We start from the raw sequence: 20,832 nt of genomic DNA on the forward strand, positions 1-20,832 counted from the left end.
CTGTTCCTGCCCTATAAGTTACATGGTGCTGACCAAAGTTGCCAAAACGTGTTTATTTCTGCTGTAAAACACGTTTTGACAATTTCAGCACACTGGGGTTAAGGGCTGACTCAGTGTGCTCTTCTGAGACAGGCAGTTACACTGCGATTCTAAGAGCTGAGAAAACGCGTTTATTTCGGGCTGAAAAACACGTTTTGAAAACTGTGCTGTTCCTGCCATATAACTTACATGGTGGTGACCAAAGTTGCCAAAACGTGTTTATTTCTGCTGAAAAACACGTTTTGACAATTTCAGCACACTGGGGTTAAGGGCTGACTCAGTGTGCTCTTCTGAGACAGGCATTTACACTGCGATTCTAAGAGCTGAGAAAACGCGTTTATTTCGGGCTGAAAAACACGTTTTGAAAACTGTGCTGTTCCTGCCCTATAACTTACATGGTGGTGACCAAAGTTGCCAAAACGTGTTTATTTCTGCTGAAAAACACGTTTTGACAATTTCAGCACACTGGGGTTAAGGGCTGACTCAGTGTGCTCTTCTGAGACAGGCAGTTACACTGCGATTCTAAGAGCTGAGAAAACGCGTTTATTTCGGGCTGAAAAACACGTTTTGAAAACTGTGCTGTTCCTGCCCTATAACTTACATGGTGGTGACCAAAGTTGCCAAAACGTGTTTATTTCTGCTGAAAAACACGTTTTGACAATTTCAGCACACTGGGGTTAAGGGCTGACTCAGTTTGCTCTTCTGAGCCAGGCAGTTACACTGTGATTCTAAGGGCTGAGAAAACGCGTTTATTTCGGGCTGAAAAACACGTTTTGAAAACTGTGCTGTTTATGCCCTATAACTTACATGGTGGTGACCAAAGTTGCCAAAACGTGTTTATTTCTGCTGTAAAACACGTTTTGACAATTTCAGCACACTGGGGTTAAGGGCTGACTCAGTGTGCTCTTCTGAGACAGGCAGTTACACTGTGATTCTAAGGGCTGAGAAAACGCGTTTATTTCGGGCTGAAAAACACGTTTTGAAAACTGTGCTGTTCCTGCCCTATAACTTACATGGTGGTGACCAAAGTTGCCAAAACGTGTTTATTTCTGCTGAAAAACACGTTTTGACAATTTCAGCACACTGGGGTTAAGGGCTGACTCAGTGTGCTCTTCTGAGACAGGCAGTTACACTGCGTTTCTAAGAGCTGAGAAAACGCGTTTATTTCGGGCTGAAAAACACGTTTTGAAAACTGTGCTGTTCCTGCCCTATAACTTACATGGTGGTGACCAAAGTTGCCAAAACGTGTTTATTTCTGCTGAAAAACACGTTTTGACAATTTCAGCACACTGGGGTTAAGGGCTGACTCAGTGTGCTCTTCTGAGACAGGCAGTTACACTGCGATTCTAAGAGCTGAGAAAACGCGTTTATTTCGGGCTGAAAAACACGTTTTGAAAACTGTGCTGTTCCTGCCCTATAACTTACATGGTGGTGACCAAAGTTGCCAAAACGTGTTTATTTCTGCTGAAAAACACGTTTTGACAATTTCAGCACACTGGGGTTAAGGGCTGATTCAGTTTGCTCTTCTGAGCCAGGCAGTTACACTGTGATTCTAAGGGCTGAGAAAACGCGTTTATTTCGGGCTGAAAAACACGTTTTGAAAACTGTGCTGTTTATGCCCTATAACTTACATGGTGCTGACCAAAGTTGCCAAAACGTGTTTATTTCTGCTGTAAAACACGTTTTGACAATTTCAGCACACTGGGGTTAAGGGCTGACTCAGTGTGCTCTTCTGAGACAGGCAGTTACACTGTGATTCTAAGGGCTGAGAAAACGCGTTTATTTCGGGCTGAAAAACACGTTTTGAAAACTGTGCTGTTCCTGCCCTATAAGTTACATGGTGGTGACCAAAGTTGCCAAAACGTGTTTATTTCTGCTGTAAAACACGTTTTGACAATTTCAGCACACTGGGGTTAAGGGCTGACTCACTGTGCTCTTCTGAGACAGGCAGTTACACTGCGATTCTAAGAGCTGAGAAAACGCGTTTATTTCGGGCTGAAAAACACGTTTTGAAAACTGTGCTGTTCATGCCATATAACTTACATGGTGGTGACCAAAGTTGCCAAAACGTGTTTATTTCTGCTGTAAAACACGTTTTGACAATTTCAGCACACTGGGGTTAAGGGCTGACTCACTGTGCTCTTCTGAGACAGGCAGTTACACTGCGATTCTAAGAGCTGAGAAAACGCGTTTATTTCGGGCTGAAAAACACGTTTTGAAAACTGTGCTGTTCCTGCCATATAACTTACATGGTGGTGACCAAAGTTGCCAAAACGTGTTTATTTCTGCTGAAAAACACGTTTTGACAATTTCAGCACACTGGGGTTAAGGGCTGACTCACTGTGCTCTTCTGAGACAGGCAGTCACACTGTGATTCTAAGGGCTGAGAAAACGCGTTTATTTCGGGCTGAAAAACACGTTTTGAAAACTGTGCTGTTCCTGCCCTATAAGTTACATGGTGCTGACCAAAGTTGCCAAAACGTGTTTATTTCTGCTGTAAAACACGTTTTGACAATTTCAGCACACTGGGGTTAAGGGCTGACTCAGTGTGCTCTTCTGAGACAGGCAGTTAAACTGCGATTCTAAGAGCTGAGAAAACGCGTTTATTTCGGGCTGAAAAACACGTTTTGAAAACTGTGCTGTTCCTGCCATATAACTTACATGGTGGTGACCAAAGTTGCCAAAACGTGTTTATTTCTGCTGAAAAACACGTTTTGACAATTTCAGCACACTGGGGTTAAGGGCTGACTCAGTGTGCTCTTCTGAGACAGGCAGTTACACTGTGATTCTAAGGGCTGAGAAAACGCGTTTATTTCGGGCTGAAAAACACGTTTTGAAAACTGTGCTGTTCCTGCCATATAACTTACCTGGTGGTGACCAAAGTTGCCAAAACGTGTTTATTTCTGCTGAAAAACACGTTTTGACAATTTCAGCACACTGGGGTTAAGGGCTGACTCACTGTGCTCTTCTGAGACAGGCAGTTACACTGTGATTCTAAGGGCTGAGAAAACGCGTTTATTTCGGGCTGAAAAACACGTTTTGAAAACTGTGCTGTTCCTGCCATATAACTTACATGGTGGTGACCAAAGTTGCCAAAACGTGTTTATTTCTGCTGAAAAACACGTTTTGACAATTTCAGCACACTGGGGTTAAGGGCTGACTCAGTGTGCTCTTCTGAGACAGGCATTTACACTGCGATTCTAAGAGCTGAGAAAACGCGTTTATTTCGGGCTGAAAAACACGTTTTGAAAACTGTGCTGTTCCTGCCCTATAACTTACATGGTGGTGACCAAAGTTGCCAAAACGTGTTTATTTCTGCTGAAAAACACGTTTTGACAATTTCAGCACACTGGGGTTAAGGGCTGACTCAGTGTGCTCTTCTGAGACAGGCAGTTACACTGCGATTCTAAGAGCTGAGAAAACGCGTTTATTTCGGGCTGAAAAACACGTTTTGAAAACTGTGCTGTTCCTGCCCTATAACTTACATGGTGGTGACCAAAGTTGCCAAAACGTGTTTATTTCTGCTGAAAAACACGTTTTGACAATTTCAGCACACTGGGGTTAAGGGCTGACTCAGTTTGCTCTTCTGAGCCAGGCAGTTACACTGTGATTCTAAGGGCTGAGAAAACGCGTTTATTTCGGGCTGAAAAACACGTTTTGAAAACTGTGCTGTTTATGCCCTATAACTTACATGGTGGTGACCAAAGTTGCAAAAACGTGTTTATTTCTGCTGTAAAACACGTTTTGACAATTTCAGCACACTGGGGTTAAGGGCTGACTCAGTGTGCTCTTCTGAGACAGGCAGTTACACTGCGATTCTAAGAGCTGAGAAAACGCGTTTATTTCGGGCTGAAAAACACGTTTTGAAAACTGTGCTGTTCCTGCCCTATAACTTACATGGTGGTGACCAAAGTTGCCAAAACGTGTTTATTTCTGCTGAAAAACACGTTTTGACAATTTCAGCACACTGGGGTTAAGGGCTGACTCAGTTTGCTCTTCTGAGCCAGGCAGTTACACTGTGATTCTAAGGGCTGAGAAAACGCGTTTATTTCGGGCTGAAAAACACGTTTTGAAAACTGTGCTGTTCCTGCCCTATAACTTACATGGTGGTGACCAAAGTTGCCAAAACGTGTTTATTTCTGCTGTAAAACACGTTTTGACAATTTCAGCACACTGGGGTTAAGGGCTGACTCAGTTTGCTCTTCTGAGCCAGGCAGTTACACTGTGATTCTAAGGGCTGAGAAAACGCGTTTATTTCGGGCTGAAAAACACGTTTTGAAAACTGTGCTGTTCCTGCCCTATAACTTACATGGTGGTGACCAAAGTTGCCAAAACGTGTTTATTTCTGCTGAAAAACACGTTTTGACAATTTCAGCACACTGGGGTTAAGGGCTGACTCAGTGTGCTCTTCTGAGACAGGCAGTTACACTGCGATTCTAAGAGCTGAGAAAACGCGTTTATTTCGGGCTGAAAAACACGTTTTGAAAACTGTGCTGTTCCTGCCCTATAACTTACATGGTGGTGACCAAAGTTGCCAAAACGTGTTTATTTCTGCTGAAAAACACGTTTTGACAATTTCAGCACACTGGGGTTAAGGGCTGACTCAGTTTGCTCTTCTGAGCCAGGCAGTTACACTGTGATTCTAAGGGCTGAGAAAACGCGTTTATTTCGGGCTGAAAAACACGTTTTGAAAACTGTGCTGTTCCTGCCCTAAAACTTACATGGTGGTGACCAAAGTTGCCAAAACGTGTTTATTTCTGCTGTAAAACACGTTTTGACAATTTCAGCACACTGGGGTTAAGGGCTGACTCAGTTTGCTCTTCTGAGCCAGGCAGTTACACTGTGATTCTAAGGGCTGAGAAAACGCGTTTATTTCGGGCTGAAAAACACGTTTTGAAAACTGTGCTGTTCCTGCCCTATAACTTACATGGTGGTGACCAAAGTTGCCAAAACGTGTTTATTTCTGCTGTAAAACACGTTTTGACAATTTCAGCACACTGGGGTTAAGGGCTGACTCAGTTTGCTCTTCTGAGCCAGGCAGTTACACTGTGATTCTAAGGGCTGAGAAAACGCGTTTATTTCGGGCTGAAAAACACGTTTTGAAAACTGTGCTGTTCCTGCCCTATAACTTACATGGTGGTGACCAAAGTTGCCAAAACGTGTTTATTTCTGCTGTAAAACACGTTTTGACAATTTCAGCACACTGGGGTTAAGGGCTGACTCAGTGTGCTCTTCTGAGACAGGCAGTTACACTGTGATTCTAAGGGCTGAGAAAACGCGTTTATTTCGGGCTGAAAAACACGTTTTGAAAACTGTGCTGTTCCTGCCCTATAACTTACATGGTGGTGACCAAAGTTGCCAAAACGTGTTTATTTCTGCTGAAAAACACGTTTTGACAATTTCAGCACACTGGGGTTAAGGGCTGACTCAGTGTGCTCTTCTGAGACAGGCAGTTACACTGCGTTTCTAAGAGCTGAGAAAACGCGTTTATTTCGGGCTGAAAAACACGTTTTGAAAACTGTGCTGTTCCTGCCCTATAACTTACATGGTGGTGACCAAAGTTGCCAAAACGTGTTTATTTCTGCTGAAAAACACGTTTTGACAATTTCAGCACACTGGGGTTAAGGGCTGACTCAGTGTGCTCTTCTGAGACAGGCAGTTACACTGCGATTCTAAGAGCTGAGAAAACGCGTTTATTTCGGGCTGAAAAACACGTTTTGAAAACTGTGCTGTTCCTGCCCTATAACTTACATGGTGGTGACCAAAGTTGCCAAAACGTGTTTATTTCTGCTGAAAAACACGTTTTGACAATTTCAGCACACTGGGGTTAAGGGCTGATTCAGTTTGCTCTTCTGAGCCAGGCAGTTACACTGTGATTCTAAGGGCTGAGAAAACGCGTTTATTTCGGGCTGAAAAACACGTTTTGAAAACTGTGCTGTTTATGCCCTATAACTTACATGGTGCTGACCAAAGTTGCCAAAACGTGTTTATTTCTGCTGTAAAACACGTTTTGACAATTTCAGCACACTGGGGTTAAGGGCTGACTCAGTGTGCTCTTCTGAGACAGGCAGTTACACTGTGATTCTAAGGGCTGAGAAAACGCGTTTATTTCGGGCTGAAAAACACGTTTTGAAAACTGTGCTGTTCCTGCCCTATAAGTTACATGGTGGTGACCAAAGTTGCCAAAACGTGTTTATTTCTGCTGTAAAACACGTTTTGACAATTTCAGCACACTGGGGTTAAGGGCTGACTCACTGTGCTCTTCTGAGACAGGCAGTTACACTGCGATTCTAAGAGCTGAGAAAACGCGTTTATTTCGGGCTGAAAAACACGTTTTGAAAACTGTGCTGTTCATGCCATATAACTTACATGGTGGTGACCAAAGTTGCCAAAACGTGTTTATTTCTGCTGTAAAACACGTTTTGACAATTTCAGCACACTGGGGTTAAGGGCTGACTCACTGTGCTCTTCTGAGACAGGCAGTTACACTGCGATTCTAAGAGCTGAGAAAACGCGTTTATTTCGGGCTGAAAAACACGTTTTGAAAACTGTGCTGTTCCTGCCATATAACTTACATGGTGGTGACCAAAGTTGCCAAAACGTGTTTATTTCTGCTGAAAAACACGTTTTGACAATTTCAGCACACTGGGGTTAAGGGCTGACTCACTGTGCTCTTCTGAGACAGGCAGTCACACTGTGATTCTAAGGGCTGAGAAAACGCGTTTATTTCGGGCTGAAAAACACGTTTTGAAAACTGTGCTGTTCCTGCCCTATAAGTTACATGGTGCTGACCAAAGTTGCCAAAACGTGTTTATTTCAGCTGTAAAACACGTTTTGACAATTTCAGCACACTGGGGTTAAGGGCTGACTCAGTGTGCTCTTCTGAGACAGGCAGTTAAACTGCGATTCTAAGAGCTGAGAAAACGCGTTTATTTCGGGCTGAAAAACACGTTTTGAAAACTGTGCTGTTCCTGCCATATAACTTACATGGTGGTGACCAATGTTGCCAAAACGTGTTTATTTCTGCTGAAAAACACGTTTTGACAATTTCAGCACACTGGGGTTAAGGGCTGACTCAGTGTGCTCTTCTGAGACAGGCAGTTACACTGTGATTCTAAGGGCTGAGAAAACGCGTTTATTTCGGGCTGAAAAACACGTTTTGAAAACTGTGCTGTTCCTGCCATATAACTTACCTGGTGGTGACCAAAGTTGCCAAAACGTGTTTATTTCTGCTGAAAAACACGTTTTGACAATTTCAGCACACTGGGGTTAAGGGCTGACTCACTGTGCTCTTCTGAGACAGGCAGTTACACTGTGATTCTAAGGGCTGAGAAAACGCGTTTATTTCGGGCTGAAAAACACGTTTTGAAAACTGTGCTGTTCCTGCCATATAACTTACATGGTGGTGACCAAAGTTGCCAAAACGTGTTTATTTCTGCTGAAAAACACGTTTTGACAATTTCAGCACACTGGGGTTAAGGGCTGACTCAGTGTGCTCTTCTGAGCCAGGCAGTTACACTGTGATTCTAAGGGCTGAGAAAACGCGTTTATTTCGGGCTGAAAAACACGTTTTGAAAACTGTGCTGTTCCTGCCCTATAAGTTACATGGTGCTGACCAAAGTTGCCAAAACGTGTTTATTTCTGCTGTAAAACACGTTTTGACAATTTCAGCACACTGGGGTTAAGGGCTGACTCAGTGTGCTCTTCTGAGACAGGCAGTTACACTGCGATTCTAAGAGCTGAGAAAACGCGTTTATTTCGGGCTGAAAAACACGTTTTGAAAACTGTGCTGTTCCTGCCATATAACTTACATGGTGGTGACCAAAGTTGCCAAAACGTGTTTATTTCTGCTGAAAAACACGTTTTGACAATTTCAGCACACTGGGGTTAAGGGCTGACTCAGTGTGCTCTTCTGAGACAGGCATTTACACTGCGATTCTAAGAGCTGAGAAAACGCGTTTATTTCGGGCTGAAAAACACGTTTTGAAAACTGTGCTGTTCCTGCCCTATAACTTACATGGTGGTGACCAAAGTTGCCAAAACGTGTTTATTTCTGCTGAAAAACACGTTTTGACAATTTCAGCACACTGGGGTTAAGGGCTGACTCAGTGTGCTCTTCTGAGACAGGCAGTTACACTGCGATTCTAAGAGCTGAGAAAACGCGTTTATTTCGGGCTGAAAAACACGTTTTGAAAACTGTGCTGTTCCTGCCCTATAACTTACATGGTGGTGACCAAAGTTGCCAAAACGTGTTTATTTCTGCTGAAAAACACGTTTTGACAATTTCAGCACACTGGGGTTAAGGGCTGACTCAGTTTGCTCTTCTGAGCCAGGCAGTTACACTGTGATTCTAAGGGCTGAGAAAACGCGTTTATTTCGGGCTGAAAAACACGTTTTGAAAACTGTGCTGTTTATGCCCTATAACTTACATGGTGGTGACCAAAGTTGCCAAAACGTGTTTATTTCTGCTGTAAAACACGTTTTGACAATTTCAGCACACTGGGGTTAAGGGCTGACTCAGTGTGCTCTTCTGAGACAGGCAGTTACACTGTGATTCTAAGGGCTGAGAAAACGCGTTTATTTCGGGCTGAAAAACACGTTTTGAAAACTGTGCTGTTCCTGCCCTATAACTTACATGGTGGTGACCAAAGTTGCCAAAACGTGTTTATTTCTGCTGAAAAACACGTTTTGACAATTTCAGCACACTGGGGTTAAGGGCTGACTCAGTGTGCTCTTCTGAGACAGGCAGTTACACTGCGTTTCTAAGAGCTGAGAAAACGCGTTTATTTCGGGCTGAAAAACACGTTTTGAAAACTGTGCTGTTCCTGCCCTATAACTTACATGGTGGTGACCAAAGTTGCCAAAACGTGTTTATTTCTGCTGAAAAACACGTTTTGACAATTTCAGCACACTGGGGTTAAGGGCTGACTCAGTGTGCTCTTCTGAGACAGGCAGTTACACTGCGATTCTAAGAGCTGAGAAAACGCGTTTATTTCGGGCTGAAAAACACGTTTTGAAAACTGTGCTGTTCCTGCCCTATAACTTACATGGTGGTGACCAAAGTTGCCAAAACGTGTTTATTTCTGCTGAAAAACACGTTTTGACAATTTCAGCACACTGGGGTTAAGGGCTGATTCAGTTTGCTCTTCTGAGCCAGGCAGTTACACTGTGATTCTAAGGGCTGAGAAAACGCGTTTATTTCGGGCTGAAAAACACGTTTTGAAAACTGTGCTGTTTATGCCCTATAACTTACATGGTGCTGACCAAAGTTGCCAAAACGTGTTTATTTCTGCTGTAAAACACGTTTTGACAATTTCAGCACACTGGGGTTAAGGGCTGACTCAGTGTGCTCTTCTGAGACAGGCAGTTACACTGTGATTCTAAGGGCTGAGAAAACGCGTTTATTTCGGGCTGAAAAACACGTTTTGAAAACTGTGCTGTTCCTGCCCTATAAGTTACATGGTGGTGACCAAAGTTGCCAAAACGTGTTTATTTCTGCTGTAAAACACGTTTTGACAATTTCAGCACACTGGGGTTAAGGGCTGACTCACTGTGCTCTTCTGAGACAGGCAGTTACACTGCGATTCTAAGAGCTGAGAAAACGCGTTTATTTCGGGCTGAAAAACACGTTTTGAAAACTGTGCTGTTCATGCCATATAACTTACATGGTGGTGACCAAAGTTGCCAAAACGTGTTTATTTCTGCTGTAAAACACGTTTTGACAATTTCAGCACACTGGGGTTAAGGGCTGACTCACTGTGCTCTTCTGAGACAGGCAGTTACACTGCGATTCTAAGAGCTGAGAAAACGCGTTTATTTCGGGCTGAAAAACACGTTTTGAAAACTGTGCTGTTCCTGCCATATAACTTACATGGTGGTGACCAAAGTTGCCAAAACGTGTTTATTTCTGCTGAAAAACACGTTTTGACAATTTCAGCACACTGGGGTTAAGGGCTGACTCACTGTGCTCTTCTGAGACAGGCAGTCACACTGTGATTCTAAGGGCTGAGAAAACGCGTTTATTTCGGGCTGAAAAACACGTTTTGAAAACTGTGCTGTTCCTGCCCTATAAGTTACATGGTGCTGACCAAAGTTGCCAAAACGTGTTTATTTCTGCTGTAAAACACGTTTTGACAATTTCAGCACACTGGGGTTAAGGGCTGACTCAGTGTGCTCTTCTGAGACAGGCAGTTAAACTGCGTTTCTAAGAGCTGAGAAAACGCGTTTATTTCGGGCTGAAAAACACGTTTTGAAAACTGTGCTGTTCCTGCCATATAACTTACATGGTGGTGACCAAAGTTGCCAAAACGTGTTTATTTCTGCTGAAAAACACGTTTTGACAATTTCAGCACACTGGGGTTAAGGGCTGACTCAGTGTGCTCTTCTGAGACAGGCAGTTACACTGTGATTCTAAGGGCTGAGAAAACGCGTTTATTTCGGGCTGAAAAACACGTTTTGAAAACTGTGCTGTTCCTGCCATATAACTTACCTGGTGGTGACCAAAGTTGCCAAAACGTGTTTATTTCTGCTGAAAAACACGTTTTGACAATTTCAGCACACTGGGGTTAAGGGCTGACTCACTGTGCTCTTCTGAGACAGGCAGTTACACTGTGATTCTAAGGGCTGAGAAAACGCGTTTATTTCGGGCTGAAAAACACGTTTTGAAAACTGTGCTGTTCCTGCCATATAACTTACATGGTGGTGACCAAAGTTGCCAAAACGTGTTTATTTCTGCTGAAAAACACGTTTTGACAATTTCAGCACACTGGGGTTAAGGGCTGACTCAGTGTGCTCTTCTGAGACAGGCATTTACACTGCGATTCTAAGAGCTGAGAAAACGCGTTTATTTCGGGCTGAAAAACACGTTTTGAAAACTGTGCTGTTCCTGCCCTATAACTTACATGGTGGTGACCAAAGTTGCCAAAACGTGTTTATTTCTGCTGAAAAACACGTTTTGACAATTTCAGCACACTGGGGTTAAGGGCTGACTCAGTGTGCTCTTCTGAGACAGGCAGTTACACTGCGATTCTAAGAGCTGAGAAAACGCGTTTATTTCGGGCTGAAAAACACGTTTTGAAAACTGTGCTGTTCCTGCCCTATAACTTACATGGTGGTGACCAAAGTTGCCAAAACGTGTTTATTTCTGCTGAAAAACACGTTTTGACAATTTCAGCACACTGGGGTTAAGGGCTGACTCAGTTTGCTCTTCTGAGCCAGGCAGTTACACTGTGATTCTAAGGGCTGAGAAAACGCGTTTATTTCGGGCTGAAAAACACGTTTTGAAAACTGTGCTGTTTATGCCCTATAACTTACATGGTGGTGACCAAAGTTGCAAAAACGTGTTTATTTCTGCTGTAAAACACGTTTTGACAATTTCAGCACACTGGGGTTAAGGGCTGACTCAGTGTGCTCTTCTGAGACAGGCAGTTACACTGCGATTCTAAGAGCTGAGAAAACGCGTTTATTTCGGGCTGAAAAACACGTTTTGAAAACTGTGCTGTTCCTGCCCTATAACTTACATGGTGGTGACCAAAGTTGCCAAAACGTGTTTATTTCTGCTGAAAAACACGTTTTGACAATTTCAGCACACTGGGGTTAAGGGCTGACTCAGTTTGCTCTTCTGAGCCAGGCAGTTACACTGTGATTCTAAGGGCTGAGAAAACGCGTTTATTTCGGGCTGAAAAACACGTTTTGAAAACTGTGCTGTTCCTGCCCTATAACTTACATGGTGGTGACCAAAGTTGCCAAAACGTGTTTATTTCTGCTGTAAAACACGTTTTGACAATTTCAGCACACTGGGGTTAAGGGCTGACTCAGTTTGCTCTTCTGAGCCAGGCAGTTACACTGTGATTCTAAGGGCTGAGAAAACGCGTTTATTTCGGGCTGAAAAACACGTTTTGAAAACTGTGCTGTTCCTGCCCTATAACTTACATGGTGGTGACCAAAGTTGCCAAAACGTGTTTATTTCTGCTGAAAAACACGTTTTGACAATTTCAGCACACTGGGGTTAAGGGCTGACTCAGTGTGCTCTTCTGAGACAGGCAGTTACACTGCGATTCTAAGAGCTGAGAAAACGCGTTTATTTCGGGCTGAAAAACACGTTTTGAAAACTGTGCTGTTCCTGCCCTATAACTTACATGGTGGTGACCAAAGTTGCCAAAACGTGTTTATTTCTGCTGAAAAACACGTTTTGACAATTTCAGCACACTGGGGTTAAGGGCTGACTCAGTTTGCTCTTCTGAGCCAGGCAGTTACACTGTGATTCTAAGGGCTGAGAAAACGCGTTTATTTCGGGCTGAAAAACACGTTTTGAAAACTGTGCTGTTCCTGCCCTAAAACTTACATGGTGGTGACCAAAGTTGCCAAAACGTGTTTATTTCTGCTGTAAAACACGTTTTGACAATTTCAGCACACTGGGGTTAAGGGCTGACTCAGTTTGCTCTTCTGAGCCAGGCAGTTACACTGTGATTCTAAGGGCTGAGAAAACGCGTTTATTTCGGGCTGAAAAACACGTTTTGAAAACTGTGCTGTTCCTGCCCTATAACTTACATGGTGGTGACCAAAGTTGCCAAAACGTGTTTATTTCTGCTGTAAAACACGTTTTGACAATTTCAGCACACTGGGGTTAAGGGCTGACTCAGTTTGCTCTTCTGAGCCAGGCAGTTACACTGTGATTCTAAGGGCTGAGAAAACGCGTTTATTTCGGGCTGAAAAACACGTTTTGAAAACTGTGCTGTTCCTGCCCTATAACTTACATGGTGGTGACCAAAGTTGCCAAAACGTGTTTATTTCTGCTGTAAAACACGTTTTGACAATTTCAGCACACTGGGGTTAAGGGCTGACTCAGTGTGCTCTTCTGAGACAGGCAGTTACACTGTGATTCTAAGGGCTGAGAAAACGCGTTTATTTCGGGCTGAAAAACACGTTTTGAAAACTGTGCTGTTCCTGCCCTATAACTTACATGGTGGTGACCAAAGTTGCCAAAACGTGTTTATTTCTGCTGAAAAACACGTTTTGACAATTTCAGCACACTGGGGTTAAGGGCTGACTCAGTGTGCTCTTCTGAGACAGGCAGTTACACTGCGTTTCTAAGAGCTGAGAAAACGCGTTTATTTCGGGCTGAAAAACACGTTTTGAAAACTGTGCTGTTCCTGCCCTATAACTTACATGGTGGTGACCAAAGTTGCCAAAACGTGTTTATTTCTGCTGAAAAACACGTTTTGACAATTTCAGCACACTGGGGTTAAGGGCTGACTCAGTGTGCTCTTCTGAGACAGGCAGTTACACTGCGATTCTAAGAGCTGAGAAAACGCGTTTATTTCGGGCTGAAAAACACGTTTTGAAAACTGTGCTGTTCCTGCCCTATAACTTACATGGTGGTGACCAAAGTTGCCAAAACGTGTTTATTTCTGCTGAAAAACACGTTTTGACAATTTCAGCACACTGGGGTTAAGGGCTGATTCAGTTTGCTCTTCTGAGCCAGGCAGTTACACTGTGATTCTAAGGGCTGAGAAAACGCGTTTATTTCGGGCTGAAAAACACGTTTTGAAAACTGTGCTGTTCCTGCCCTATAAGTTACATGGTGGTGACCAAAGTTGCCAAAACGTGTTTATTTCTGCTGTAAAACACGTTTTGACAATTTCAGCACACTGGGGTTAAGGGCTGACTCACTGTGCTCTTCTGAGACAGGCAGTTACACTGCGATTCTAAGAGCTGAGAAAACGCGTTTATTTCGGGCTGAAAAACACGTTTTGAAAACTGTGCTGTTCATGCCATATAACTTACATGGTGGTGACCAAAGTTGCCAAAACGTGTTTATTTCTGCTGTAAAACACGTTTTGACAATTTCAGCACACTGGGGTTAAGGGCTGACTCACTGTGCTCTTCTGAGACAGGCAGTTACACTGCGATTCTAAGAGCTGAGAAAACGCGTTTATTTCGGGCTGAAAAACACGTTTTGAAAACTGTGCTGTTCCTGCCATATAACTTACATGGTGGTGACCAAAGTTGCCAAAACGTGTTTATTTCTGCTGAAAAACACGTTTTGACAATTTCAGCACACTGGGGTTAAGGGCTGACTCACTGTGCTCTTCTGAGACAGGCAGTCACACTGTGATTCTAAGGGCTGAGAAAACGCGTTTATTTCGGGCTGAAAAACACGTTTTGAAAACTGTGCTGTTCCTGCCCTATAAGTTACATGGTGCTGACCAAAGTTGCCAAAACGTGTTTATTTCAGCTGTAAAACACGTTTTGACAATTTCAGCACACTGGGGTTAAGGGCTGACTCAGTGTGCTCTTCTGAGACAGGCAGTTAAACTGCGATTCTAAGAGCTGAGAAAACGCGTTTATTTCGGGCTGAAAAACACGTTTTGAAAACTGTGCTGTTCCTGCCATATAACTTACATGGTGGTGACCAATGTTGCCAAAACGTGTTTATTTCTGCTGAAAAACACGTTTTGACAATTTCAGCACACTGGGGTTAAGGGCTGACTCAGTGTGCTCTTCTGAGACAGGCAGTTACACTGTGATTCTAAGGGCTGAGGAAACGCGTTTATTTCGGGCTGAAAAACACGTTTTGAAAACTGTGCTGTTCCTGCCATATAACTTACCTGGTGGTGACCAAAGTTGCCAAAACGTGTTTATTTCTGCTGAAAAACACGTTTTGACAATTTCAGCACACTGGGGTTAAGGGCTGACTCACTGTGCTCTTCTGAGACAGGCAGTTACACTGTGATTCTAAGGGCTGAGAAAACGCGTTTATTTCGGGCTGAAAAACACGTTTTGAAAACTGTGCTGTTCCTGCCATATAACTTACATGGTGGTGACCAAAGTTGCCAAAACGTGTTTATTTCTGCTGAAAAACACGTTTTGACAATTTCAGCACACTGGGGTTAAGGGCTGACTCAGTGTGCTCTTCTGAGCCAGGCAGTTACACTGTGATTCTAAGGGCTGAGAAAACGCGTTTATTTCGGGCTGAAAAACACGTTTTGAAAACTGTGCTGTTCCTGCCCTATAAGTTACATGGTGCTGACCAAAGTTGCCAAAACGTGTTTATTTCTGCTGTAAAACACGTTTTGACAATTTCAGCACACTGGGGTTAAGGGCTGACTCAGTGTGCTCTTCTGAGACAGGCAGTTACACTGCGATTCTAAGAGCTGAGAAAACGCGTTTATTTCGGGCTGAAAAACACGTTTTGAAAACTGTGCTGTTCCTGCCATATAACTTACATGGTGGTGACCAAAGTTGCCAAAACGTGTTTATTTCTGCTGAAAAACACGTTTTGACAATTTCAGCACACTGGGGTTAAGGGCTGACTCAGTGTGCTCTTCTGAGACAGGCATTTACACTGCGATTCTAAGAGCTGAGAAAACGCGTTTATTTCGGGCTGAAAAACACGTTTTGAAAACTGTGCTGTTCCTGCCCTATAACTTACATGGTGGTGACCAAAGTTGCCAAAACGTGTTTATTTCTGCTGAAAAACACGTTTTGACAATTTCAGCACACTGGGGTTAAGGGCTGACTCAGTGTGCTCTTCTGAGACAGGCAGTTACACTGCGATTCTAAGAGCTGAGAAAACGCGTTTATTTCGGGCTGAAAAACACGTTTTGAAAACTGTGCTGTTCCTGCCCTATAACTTACATGGTGGTGACCAAAGTTGCCAAAACGTGTTTATTTCTGCTGAAAAACACGTTTTGACAATTTCAGCACACTGGGGTTAAGGGCTGACTCAGTTTGCTCTTCTGAGCCAGGCAGTTACACTGTGATTCTAAGGGCTGAGAAAACGCGTTTATTTCGGGCTGAAAAACACGTTTTGAAAACTGTGCTGTTTATGCCCTATAACTTACATGGTGGTGACCAAAGTTGCCAAAACGTGTTTATTTCTGCTGTAAAACACGTTTTGACAATTTCAGCACACTGGGGTTAAGGGCTGACTCAGTGTGCTCTTCTGAGACAGGCAGTTACACTGTGATTCTAAGGGCTGAGAAAACGCGTTTATTTCGGGCTGAAAAACACGTTTTGAAAACTGTGCTGTTCCTGCCCTATAACTTACATGGTGGTGACCAAAGTTGCCAAAACGTGTTTATTTCTGCTGAAAAACACGTTTTGACAATTTCAGCACACTGGGGTTAAGGGCTGACTCAGTGTGCTCTTCTGAGACAGGCAGTTACACTGCGTTTCTAAGAGCTGAGAAAACGCGTTTATTTCGGGCTGAAAAACACGTTTTGAAAACTGTGCTGTTCCTGCCCTATAACTTACATGGTGGTGACCAAAGTTGCCAAAACGTGTTTATTTCTGCTGAAAAACACGTTTTGACAATTTCAGCACACTGGGGTTAAGGGCTGACTCAGTGTGCTCTTCTGAGACAGGCAGTTACACTGCGATTCTAAGAGCTGAGAAAACGCGTTTATTTCGGGCTGAAAAACACGTTTTGAAAACTGTGCTGTTCCTGCCCTATAACTTACATGGTGGTGACCAAAGTTGCCAAAACGTGTTTATTTCTGCTGAAAAACACGTTTTGACAATTTCAGCACACTGGGGTTAAGGGCTGATTCAGTTTGCTCTTCTGAGCCAGGCAGTTACACTGTGATTCTAAGGGCTGAGAAAACGCGTTTATTTCGGGCTGAAAAACACGTTTTGAAAACTGTGCTGTTTATGCCCTATAACTTACATGGTGCTGACCAAAGTTGCCAAAACGTGTTTATTTCTGCTGTAAAACACGTTTTGACAATTTCAGCACACTGGGGTTAAGGGCTGACTCAGTGTGCTCTTCTGAGACAGGCAGTTACACTGTGATTCTAAGGGCTGAGAAAACGCGTTTATTTCGGGCTGAAAAACACGTTTTGAAAACTGTGCTGTTCCTGCCCTATAAGTTACATGGTGGTGACCAAAGTTGCCAAAACGTGTTTATTTCTGCTGTAAAACACGTTTTGACAATTTCAGCACACTGGGGTTAAGGGCTGACTCACTGTGCTCTTCTGAGACAGGCAGTTACACTGCGATTCTAAGAGCTGAGAAAACGCGTTTATTTCGGGCTGAAAAACACGTTTTGAAAACTGTGCTGTTCATGCCATATAACTTACATGGTGGTGACCAAAGTTGCCAAAACGTGTTTATTTCTGCTGTAAAACACGTTTTGACAATTTCAGCACACTGGGGTTAAGGGCTGACTCACTGTGCTCTTCTGAGACAGGCAGTTACACTGCGATTCTAAGAGCTGAGAAAACGCGTTTATTTCGGGCTGAAAAACACGTTTTGAAAACTGTGCTGTTCCTGCCATATAACTTACATGGTGGTGACCAAAGTTGCCAAAACGTGTTTATTTCTGCTGAAAAACACGTTTTGACAATTTCAGCACACTGGGGTTAAGGGCTGACTCACTGTGCTCTTCTGAGACAGGCAGTCACACTGTGATTCTAAGGGCTGAGAAAACGCGTTTATTTCGGGCTGAAAAACACGTTTTGAAAACTGTGCTGTTCCTGCCCTATAAGTTACATGGTGCTGACCAAAGTTGCCAAAACGTGTTTATTTCTGCTGTAAAACACGTTTTGACAATTTCAGCACACTGGGGTTAAGGGCTGACTCAGTGTGCTCTTCTGAGACAGGCAGTTAAACTGCGATTCTAAGAGCTGAGAAAACGCGTTTATTTCGGGCTGAAAAACACGTTTTGAAAACTGTGCTGTTCCTGCCATATAACTTACATGGTGGTGACCAAAGTTGCCAAAACGTGTTTATTTCTGCTGAAAAACACGTTTTGACAATTTCAGCACACTGGGGTTAAGGGCTGACTCAGTGTGCTCTTCTGAGACAGGCAGTTACACTGTGATTCTAAGGGCTGAGAAAACGCGTTTATTTCGGGCTGAAAAACACGTTTTGAAAACTGTGCTGTTCCTGCCATATAACTTACCTGGTGGTGACCAAAGTTGCCAAAACGTGTTTATTTCTGCTGAAAAACACGTTTTGACAATTTCAGCACACTGGGGTTAAGGGCTGACTCACTGTGCTCTTCTGAGACAGGCAGTTACACTGTGATTCTAAGGGCTGAGAAAACGCGTTTATTTCGGGCTGAAAAACACGTTTTGAAAACTGTGCTGTTCCTGCCATATAACTTACATGGTGGTGACCAAAGTTGCCAAAACGTGTTTATTTCTGCTGAAAAACACGTTTTGACAATTTCAGCACACTGGGGTTAAGGGCTGACTCAGTGTGCTCTTCTGAGCCAGGCAGTTACACTGTGATTCTAAGGGCTGAGAAAACGCGTTTATTTCGGGCTGAAAAACACGTTTTGAAAACTGTGCTGTTCCTGCCCTATAAGTTACATGGTGCTGACCAAAGTTGCCAAAACGTGTTTATTTCTGCTGTAAAACACGTTTTGACAATTTCAGCACACTGGGGTTAAGGGCTGACTCAGTGTGCTCTTCTGAGACAGGCAGTTACACTGCGATTCTAAGAGCTGAGAAAACGCGTTTATTTCGGGCTGAAAAACACGTTTTGAAAACTGTGCTGTTCCTGCCATATAACTTACATGGTGGTGACCAAAGTTGCCAAAACGTGTTTATTTCTGCTGAAAAACACGTTTTGACAATTTCAGCACACTGGGGTTAAGGGCTGACTCAGTGTGCTCTTCTGAGACAGGCATTTACACTGCGATTCTAAGAGCTGAGAAAACGCGTTTATTTCGGGCTGAAAAACACGTTTTGAAAACTGTGCTGTTCCTGCCCTATAACTTACATGGTGGTGACCAAAGTTGCCAAAACGTGTTTATTTCTGCTGAAAAACACGTTTTGACAATTTCAGCACACTGGGGTTAAGGGCTGACTCAGTGTGCTCTTCTGAGACAGGCAGTTACACTGCGATTCTAAGAGCTGAGAAAACGCGTTTATTTCGGGCTGAAAAACACGTTTTGAAAACTGTGCTGTTCCTGCCCTATAACTTACATGGTGGTGACCAAAGTTGCCAAAACGTGTTTATTTCTGCTGAAAAACACGTTTTGACAATTTCAGCACACTGGGGTTAAGGGCTGACTCAGTGTGCTCTTCTGAGACAGGCAGTTACACTGCGATTCTAAGAGCTGAGAAAACGCGTTTATTTCGGGCTGAAAAACACGTTTTGAAAACTGTGCTGTTCCTGCCCTATAACTTACATGGTGGTGACCAAAGTTGCCAAAACGTGTTTATTTCTGCTGAAAAACACGTTTTGACAATTTCAGCACACTGGGGTTAAGGGCTGACTCAGTTTGCTCTTCTGAGCCAGGCAGTTACACTGTGATTCTAAGGGCTGAGAAAACGCGTTTATTTCGGGCTGAAAAACACGTTTTGAAAACTGTGCTGTTTATGCCCTATAACTTACATGGTGGTGACCAAAGTTGCCAAAACGTGTTTATTTCTGCTGTAAAACACGTTTTGACAATTTCAGCACACTGGGGTTAAGGGCTGACTCAGTGTGCTCTTCTGAGACAGGCAGTTACACTGTGATTCTAAGGGCTGAGAAAACGCGTTTATTTCGGGCTGAAAAACACGTTTTGAAAACTGTGCTGTTCCTGCCCTATAACTTACATGGTGGTGACCAAAGTTGCCAAAACGTGTTTATTTCTGCTGAAAAACACGTTTTGACAATTTCAGCACACTGGGGTTAAGGGCTGACTCAGTGTGCTCTTCTGAGCCAGGCAGTTACACTGTGATTCTAAGGGCTGAGAAAACGCGTTTATTTCGGGCTGAAAAACACGTTTTGAAAACTGTGCTGTTCATGCCATATAACTTACATGGTGGTGACCAAAGTTGCCAAAACGTGTTTATTTCTGCTGTAAAACACGTTTTGACAATTTCAGCACACTGGGGTTAAGGGCTGACTCACTGTGCTCTTCTGAGACAGGCAGTTACACTGCGATTCTAAGAGCTGAGAAAACGCGTTTATTTCGGGCTGAAAAACACGTTTTGAAAACTGTGCTGTTCCTGCCATATAACTTACATGGTGGTGACCAAAGTTGCCAAAACGTGTTTATTTCTGCTGAAAAACACGTTTTGACAATTTCAGCACACTGGGGTTAAGGGCTGACTCACTGTGCTCTTCTGAGACAGGCAGTCACACTGTGATTCTAAGGGCTGAGAAAACGCGTTTATTTCGGGCTGAAAAACACGTTTTGAAAACTGTGCTGTTCCTGCCCTATAAGTTACATGGTGCTGACCAAAGTTGCCAAAACGTGTTTATTTCAGCTGTAAAACACGTTTTGACAATTTCAGCACACTGGGGTTAAGGGCTGACTCAGTGTGCTCTTCTGAGACAGGCAGTTAAACTGCGATTCTAAGAGCTGAGAAAACGCGTTTATTTCGGGCTGAAAAACACGTTTTGAAAACTGTGCTGTTCCTGCCATATAACTTACATGGTGGTGACCAATGTTGCCAAAACGTGTTTATTTCTGCTGAAAAACACGTTTTGACAATTTCAGCACACTGGGGTTAAGGGCTGACTCAGTGTGCTCTTCTGAGACAGGCAGTTACACTGTGATTCTAAGGGCTGAGAAAACGCGTTTATTTCGGGCTGAAAAACACGTTTTGAAAACTGTGCTGTTCCTGCCATATAACTTACCTGGTGGTGACCAAAGTTGCCAAAACGTGTTTATTTCTGCTGAAAAACACGTTTTGACAATTTCAGCACACTGGGGTTAAGGGCTGACTCACTGTGCTCTTCTGAGACAGGCAGTTACACTGTGATTCTAAGGGCTGAGAAAACGCGTTTATTTCGGGCTGAAAAACACGTTTTGAAAACTGTGCTGTTCCTGCCATATAACTTACATGG

This window comes from Atractosteus spatula (genome assembly GCF_055471065.1).
Source record: "Atractosteus spatula isolate fAtrSpa1 chromosome 3 unlocalized genomic scaffold, fAtrSpa1.hap1 SUPER_3_unloc_1, whole genome shotgun sequence".
In the NCBI taxonomy this organism is placed as follows: Eukaryota; Metazoa; Chordata; class Actinopteri; order Semionotiformes; family Lepisosteidae; genus Atractosteus; species Atractosteus spatula.